This window comes from Dipodomys spectabilis, unplaced genomic scaffold (genome assembly GCF_019054845.1).
Source record: "Dipodomys spectabilis isolate Male_0828 unplaced genomic scaffold, ASM1905484v1 ptg000203l, whole genome shotgun sequence".
Lineage (NCBI taxonomy): Eukaryota > Metazoa > Chordata > Mammalia > Rodentia > Heteromyidae > Dipodomys > Dipodomys spectabilis.
This window is the reverse complement of record NW_024870880.1, coordinates 3,416,066-3,424,818: the sequence shown is the minus strand read 5'-3', so window position 1 is coordinate 3,424,818 and position 8,753 is coordinate 3,416,066. Positions and strand designations below refer to the sequence as shown.

Here is an 8,753-nt window from a genome sequence, read left to right as displayed (position 1 = left end):
GTTTGTAATTTCATATTCTATAGGATACTACAAAATTCTTTTTAAGTAGAGGGATTAAGTGAAAAATTCACAAATGATTCTGGCGTTCTATTTGCCTAGATATTCTTTCAAAAGAGTTATAATTAGAACATAGTTAATAGATAATTCGCACAGTTCATGTATACCATGTTAATGTGAATAATCTAGACAGAGTTGCCAACAAATGGATGACATTAATTTATACATTTTGAAAAAACAATTTTTTAAGGGTTTGGTTTAATATGGTATCAAGATAGTAATTGTGTGACATCTTCTTTCTTCTTCATATATGTAACACAGGAAGCCATTTCCTTATTTACGTGCCTCTGTATACATGGAGAAAAATGGTGGGATTGGGATTTGTTTTCAATTTTGTTTTTGTTTTATTGGTTCGTCCTAGAGCTTGAACTCTTGGCCTGGACAGTGTCTCTGAGCTTGTTTATGCTCAAGGCTCATGTCCTACCACTTCAACCTCAGGGCCACTTGAGTCTGGCTTTCGTGGAGATTTTTGGAGGTAAGATTCTAAGAAACCTTCCTTCCTGGGTGGGCTTTGGATCATAATTTTCCTATCTTAGCATACTGAATGTCTATGATAATTACAAAAGTATAAATATAAATAATATTTGCAAGTGTTCTGATCTCAAGAATACCAGTGGAGGAAAAATGATGCAGCTCAGTTTATTGTGTTCTTTTCAGAACAAGGAGGGTGTCACATTAGCAGAGGTGTAGTATTTTGTCAAAATAGAGATAAGGTATTCATGATGTCAATTAAGGAATTTTAAGGTGTCCCTTACAAGTTGGAAACTGTTCGGCTAGGATGACTTTATGGCATAAATCTTGGGATTGATGGTCATATTTATAATAGCTTACTCATAAACAATTGCTTACTTTTGAAGAGTTAAATATTACACATGCTTCACAGTTTTATCCTCTACCAGAATGTGGCTATTTTTCTGTTTAGTTCTCAATCTGTAATACCCCATTGGAAACTGCATCTATTGCAGAATTACATAACATGCAAACAGGTACTGTTTTGAATCTCTTAGGAATGTTGAGAATTTAAAAATGAGTAGCTATTAATCATAGGAATTTTGAAGAACACATATATTCTGTCCTCTTAACAACTTACTTACTTTTAAAAGTTATGGGTTTCCATAGCATTAAACTATTTTCTGTTTTAGAATGAGAAAGTACTGAATTTATTCTTTTTTGAAAAATTTGGCAAGTATATTGTGAAAATATTGTCTACTTGGATAACATTCAAGTTGATGACCCTCTGATAAAGAAGGGGTAATTAATTCAAATTAGATGCCAAATATGATTGATTTTTAAAATGTTACTACATAAAGAATATTATTTACTGTGCCAATACAGTAAAATTATATTTTATGCAGCTTATTTTTTTCAATTTTATTATAAAAATGATATACAGTGGGGTTACAATAATTGTAAGGTATCAAATCATAACTTTTCAAACTTGATAACCCTCCCTCATTTTTCTCACAGTTTTCCTTCACCCCTTTACCCCTTACAAGTTGTAATGTACATTTCCAACATAATGTCTTGTGAGTATTGTTATTGCATTGGTTTGCCTTTGGTCCTTTGTCTCACCATTATGTTTTTCCTTTACCCTTCGCTAATCAAGGTAAATGTATACACAATGCAAAATGAAATGCAGCAGGGATAAACCATAGGGGAAAAACCCAAAGAAAACAGAAATCACATACTTCATCAAAAACAACAACCACAAATGAAAAAATAATCTGGTTCCATATCTTGGAATTCATTTTGCTTAGCATCAGCTAATATGGTTATATATACGCATAACGAAGCCACTGGAAAATAATAGCTGCATTGATAACATACTGAAAACAGCATGTTAACTTTTTGATGGTAAAGGTGGAATTAGGATTGGTGAATCCTCGGTTCTGATAAAGGATTTTCAAGAGTTTTAAAGTTATGACAGGTAAAATTTAATTGTTCAAAATTTTTAACAACTTAGCCTATTAAGAAAATTTTAAATTGCCTGGAAGAATAGGCTTTCATGCAAAGAAATCCAAGGAGACTTAGTAGAGAGGGAGCAATGTGGATGAAGATGGCTCTTTTTCACACTAAACAATCAGACCTCAGAAACCTTGCTGTAAATCCTGTAGGTTCCCTTGAGAATTGTCCTTACCCAGGAACTATATTCTCAGTGTTTGAAACAAGGCTGTATTGGAATTTAAATTAAAAGTTCTTAAAAAAATAAGGCATCAAAATTTTTGAATTTACCTTTAATTATCAAACATTAATTCTCTGAAAAAGATAATTTGAGTCAAAATATTTAGGGAGAAAGTGACCTCCACAATGAAAGAAGGTGTTGGGATTAAACCTTTCTGTTTGTAACACTTTCCACAATGTCTTTGGACGTGAAGCAGTGAAACACAGAAAAAAATCTGATTGGATACTTCAAACCAATGATTTCACATTTCCAAGTGGCTCACAAAAATAATATTCTTATTAATATGAGATAGTGAAGACTTCTTTTATTACTTATGCCTAAAAGTTCAGAAAAGAATTGAGCAAATGGAAAAATTAATAAAAAAAGTTTTCTTAGAAGCCTTAGATAAGCGTATTGTCTTCTGCAGTGAAGGGAGGCCAAAACTTTTTTATGTAAATTGTGTTAGTATTTTTACTCCCTAAAGTGATTTTACAGAGCACATTTGTCTCACTATAATGCAGAACTGATTGAATGAAGACATGAAAATAAATTCCACATCCAAATGAGGCAACTTAAAGAGTTTTAAAAGAGAAATAATGAAGATGTAGCAGTGGTGAAGCCTGTATGGCTCTTCAGCTTCACTAGACTTGAAGCCAAGAAGCTGTGATTAATTGGAACTCGGCAAGAGCTAAGAGAAGGACATAGAAGTAGGGCATAGAATCATTGTCCTTTTGTAACACACACTTTCTTCCAAGGTATGGGTGATTTAACTCTATTCTCCTCCATACATCTTGGTGAACTAATGCAAGACCAAGAGAAAAATAATCTATTGAAATAATTTTGCATAGAATAACTTCACTGTTCCTGATATGGTATCTAAGGAGAATCTTAAGAGAGAAGATAAAAGTGCAGTATTTTTTTTGTTTCTTCTAAGCATCTTGTTAGCAAAATATATCTTTGAGTTTAGACAATTCTGATTGAACCAACAAGTGATGTAGTACTTTTTATTGTGGGCACTTTAGCCAGAAGAAGTCTTTCAAGGTAAAAGAAAAAAAAATGCAGCCAAATACTTGTGATTAGAGTCTCTTGGACTGTTTTCTGGAGACAAAGTTTAGCATTAGATTTCTCCTCATTAACATAGATGTTGTTTCATGGCAACCAAATACAGGAGGGAAGTTTAATGGACTCACTTGGCCAATTAAACAGCATGAAAGAAGAAAATGACAAATAATATTTAATGAAATTATATTGACCAATTACTTTGCCAGAGGAAAAAGGAAAAATATAATTCAAAATCAATTGACTTAAAAGTTTGAAGAAAGAGTAGTGAAGAGAGATTAGAGAAAATATATAGAGGATTGTTTTCTCTCCAGTGGAGTAATGGGTTCTTGATCTTGTTTCTTCCACTCTACTTCACAAGCTACCAAGTGTTTCTCAGGACTGGATTATCCAGTTCAGACAGAAAACTCATAGAAGAAAGATATTGTTTAGGGGAGGTGTAGGTGATTTATAACCTTAGACAATCTATTTAATTCTGTTCAAAATTCTCCCCTACCCCAAACTTCCTCTTTGAACAGCTTTGTTTGCTCTTCCCAAGACTGACCTTCATTAACTGATTCAAATTTTGAGAGGTCATATTCATACTCTCTAGAGATTGCTGTTTGGTTGTGATTTTTGTGTGTTTTTGTTTCTTGTGTTTTTTAACTGAACTTTAAAAGGTTGTGCAATTGTGTTACAATTAAATATGTCCATCTAATTGTCTAATGCTCCTAGATCAGAGTCACTCCTTCCATCATTCTCAACCAACCCTTTCTCCAAGATTTATTTCCAATTTACCACTCCCTTCATGATATGTGTACATTGAGTATTCTAGCTGTACTTGCCACTTGTTCATTTTTCATTCATTCTATGTCTTTACTATAATTCCTCTCTGGTTTCAACTTCCTGATAGTCATTCTGTTAAACTATCTATTAATACTTTGAAAGGTTTATATACATTCCATGGAGTCTCAATCCTGCATATTCTTGAACTGATGTCAGCTTATATTTCCATAATTCATTCATCTGCAGCAACAATTTGCAAGACTGGAGACGTGAAGCACCTAAACATGATTTTATTCTCACCCATTTGGAAGATTAATCTTTAGTCAAAAAGAAAGTTAAAAAATAGCTTAGAATGTATTCCTAACTATGAATTTTTATAAATGGCTTTGTACAATGGTGTGATTCTTTTATTTTACATGGAATAATATTTTCTACTACCTATAAGTTTTGGAAAAAGAAGAAAATTGACTTTATTCCTAGAAAGGAATATGATAGAAATAGAAGACAGATATTATGTTTGTCATATCTCTGGTGAATACCCATATTCAAGACTTAAAGTCATATTTCTTACTATGTTAGACAGAGGGAAAACATAAAATAACATATGATAAGGCAACTATTTGTGATTTTTAAAAAATGTACCTTAATAAATGATGAAATTTATTAGGTAACGTTTGGGTTTGAAATTTAGGAGGCTGATCTATTTAACACACTTCTGGAAGTCTCTTACTGAAAAACACAAATTGTGGGTGGTATTTTTTCTACACTTTAATGAATGGTTGAACATGTTTGGCATTAGCGCTGTGTAAATAATTCAACTCTATTGTAACTTGCTCTCTATACTTGAAAAACTTGTAATGTCACTAAGTATCATCAACTTGTCAAATGTTATTTTGGCGAATGTGATTTCAAAAAGTTTATTTGAAAAGGAATACACTTTCAGGAGATTAAATATAGATTATCATTGGTTTGAGAGTGACATTTTTATACCACAGAAACATGTTGTACTGAATTCCCAGTGTTTAAAGCACTCTTTAGTGCTTCAAATGTTTTTCTGAATTACATTTGAGCTCTAAGTCAAGATTTCAGGGCTTTGGTAGACCAATTATTGATCTATCCTCCCAGAAACTATTTTTTGGCCCACTTATGTTGGAATAAAATCTTTCGTTAATAATAGGTGAGGGGTATTAAAAATAATCTTATGACACTTTGTGAACTTGTTCACTCATATGGGCTGGTTATCTGTAAGTTGAATGTTTAAATTACAGTACTTTCTCTCAAATTTTGCGATCTCATCCTTCATTTTAAGTAGGCTTGTATTTCACAATTGCTTACCTCTAATTCCTGCATCTCAAGGAATTGGTGCCCTGAAATATAGGAAATGCGAAATTAAAATGGGTCTTCAATTACTTTGTGTTGATATGTTGCATGGGCTTTGGTGAGAAGTTTTGCCCCTGTTATCTGATGATGCAGGTAACTCGGACCTGGGTTCCTTGGATGCATGGGTATTGCAGAAGAATAATATTTTTTAGACATCTTAGCAAAATTTGGGCATAATCAGTAGGAATGCTTTAGAAATATGGAGAAAAACAGTCTGGGACAAGCGAGTTAAAACAATAAACAGCAGCAGAGTAAAATCCATTATTGATTAGAGGAAAACATTGTTTAATTTACCATGTGGATTCAGAAGACCAAGAACACTTAGAATGTATCATAAGTTTATACTAAAAACATTGCATTGATACTTTTATAGTCTAATATATATTTTAAACCTAATTATTTATATTCCAATTCTATTTAATGGAATAAATAAATATCAATTTATTTGTCAAACTATCAACTAATTCTAGTAAGTTTCATTGTGTGAAATATAAAATCAGCACATATCAATATAAAATATATAACTAAATATAATATAATTAAAAAGCACACGTTTTGTATTGTTCTGTTGTAGTTACTGTATTAAAGGCAACTCTGTTTTAAAGTATTATTCCATTATCTCTACTTCAGTGTCTGATAGAGTTAGACCTAAAGATTTACCATTTGTAGATTTACAGCATGGAGGCAATAGGAAACACTGTGATTAAAACATTATCAATTTAATGCCTAATAACAAGGAGAGACATATGCACTTCTCCTGCAACTATGAAAATATTGAGTGATAAAAAGGCAGTAGTGTAAGTTCCTGCCTGGTTGGATGGTAGACAGGCCAGGACATTAAGTAATCATGCATACGAACAATTTTTTCACCTTCTTGGCGTTAGCTACTTTTGAAATGGAAGGTATAATAAACAATTATATTTTGATAAAATACCTTCTAGTCTGAACAGCTCTGTTTGAACTGTTCATCTCTCTATGATCCCTTGTAACCAAGAATAATTTTCTTCTAGTAAGACAATCTATGCTGTCAGGGTAAGATATTCTTGTTGGGCTGTTCCCACATGGAAGAAGTGTAAAGGCTCAGGTAGACATTTGTTACTGTAACACCTCATTTGGGAAAATGTCAGCTGAAGAAGTTTAGAAGTAGCTCTTAAGCAACGCTTACTTTGAATCCATTAGGTCCGCAAAGCTAATTCAGTTGAATAAATAAGTACTTGAAAAAGCCATGACCTTTGGACCTATCTATAAATAATTGAGAGTATGATCAAATTCCAAATAAAAACACTTAAGATAGTCATTGACAAAAAAATTTTGCAAATGTGAGCAATCGACTGATAAATATAAATTTTCCACTTTTCACAGAATTTTAGGGAAATAAGATTGATAGCATTTTTAGGAACAATAAAGTTTCCTTGTTACAAGTAGGCACCCATAGATATAAACCTGTATAAAGATTGCATGATTAACTACTTAAATTTAGAGGATACTACACGCTTTAGCAGCACGTATACTCAAATTAAAATACAGAGATTAACATGGCACTTCGACAAGGATAATATGAAAATTTGAGAAGTATTCCATATTTTTCATTCTTCAGATTTAAGAAATGAAAAACAGTTATTAAAAAGTTGATTAAAAAATTACAAGTGTAACAATACACGTAATTCATATAATTTAGTTTGACATCAGTGTATTAAATATTCACCTCAGAAAGGCGTTTACATAGCATAAACTTTACAAATATTCTCAAATTAGACAACATTGTCATTTTATCCCAAATAAAAATAATATTAAGTCCTAGAAAAAAAGGAAGCAAACTTTTTCTATATCGAATGCAATCGGAAAGGACACATTAATGAACCTATATATTATAAAATAATGTAGAATTCAAAGTATATCTAGGAGAAAATAAAATAAATTATGAACATTTTGCAAACATAGAATATAGAATATTTTAAAATATACTTTTTCAGACAAGTACAAGAAATATTTTAGTTTCTGTACTACTCATTTCAACAGATAAATTAAAATTATTTCTGATTAAAAAATCACAAACTCTGAAGAAATTATTATACATGTATTCAAAAAATATTGAATACATTTTGACATCCAAGGCAGGCAATTCACTTGGAAGAATTCCATGGAATCCATGAATTTTTACAGTAAAATATTGGTGCTGCCAGGCATTGGTGGCTCATGCCTATAATCCTAGCTACACAGGAGGCTGAGATCTGAGGATCATGGTTCAAAGCCAGCCTGGGAAGGAAAGTCTGTGTTACACTTATCTCAAATAAACCACTAGAAAACTGGAAGTGGAGCTGTGTCGCAAGTGGTAGAGCGCTAACCTTGAGCTGAAGAGCACAGGGATAGCTCCCAGGCCCAGATTTCAAGCCCCATGACTGACCAAAAAATATATATATTGCTCTTATTTGGATTGTGAAAATATTTTGTAGGGACACAAAAGATGGACTTGCATTTTTGAAATTTAAGAAACTTAACCCGACCATTAGGACTTCAGTGAACAATTTGTATAGCCTATCACAACTTCATAGAGGTAGTGATACATACTTATCCTTTTGGCAATATCAAATACAGTATCTTCTATGTTGTTCTTCCGGCCTGGTTTTATATAATGGTTCAGCAGAAGGTGATCCAGTGTATCTTTGCTATCTCAATTCTCAGCAACAAGATATAAAGGTGTCAAAAATTCTTTAGTTTGGGGAAGTGGCGCTGTGACTCAAACAGTAGAGCGCTCGCCTTGAGCTGAAGAGCACAGTGACAGCACCCAAGCCTAGAGCTCAAGCCCCACAACCGACAAAAAAAACCCACAACAACAACAAAAAACAAACAAACAAAAATATTTGGGCTGGGAATATGTCTCAATGGTAGAGCGCTTAGCCTGCATGCATGAGGCCCTAGGTTCGATTCCTCAGCACCACATAAGCAGGAAAAAAAAGCCAGAAGTGGTGCTGTGGTTCAAGTGGTAGAGCGCTAGCCTTGAGCTGAAGAACTGAGGGACAGCGTCCAGGCCCAGAGTTCAGGTCCCACTACCAAACCAAAAATTTCTTTTTAAAAAATGAGTCCTTTAGTCTGGGCATTGGTATCTGTATCATGATGAAGTAAGAAAGAAGCCACTCTGGTATTATTCCATGTATATGCACTGTGCAGGGGTGATCAGTCATCTACAGTTATTTCATGTGCCGCTTGAGACATCAACTCACTGATAATGTCCATTGTAGGCTTCTCAAAGAGGGGTATACTAATCATCATCCCTACTATTCACATGAGTGGCCTTTTGGGAAAGAAGTCTCCGCACTGTAATAAGCTGAAT

General features: G+C 33.1%; 1 pseudogene; it reads left to right on the top strand.

The window, feature by feature from the left end:
* Positions 1-6,912: 6,912 nt before the first annotated feature.
* Positions 6,913-7,009, top strand: LOC122122104 (annotated as a pseudogene).
* Positions 7,010-8,753: the final 1,744 nt, after the last annotated feature.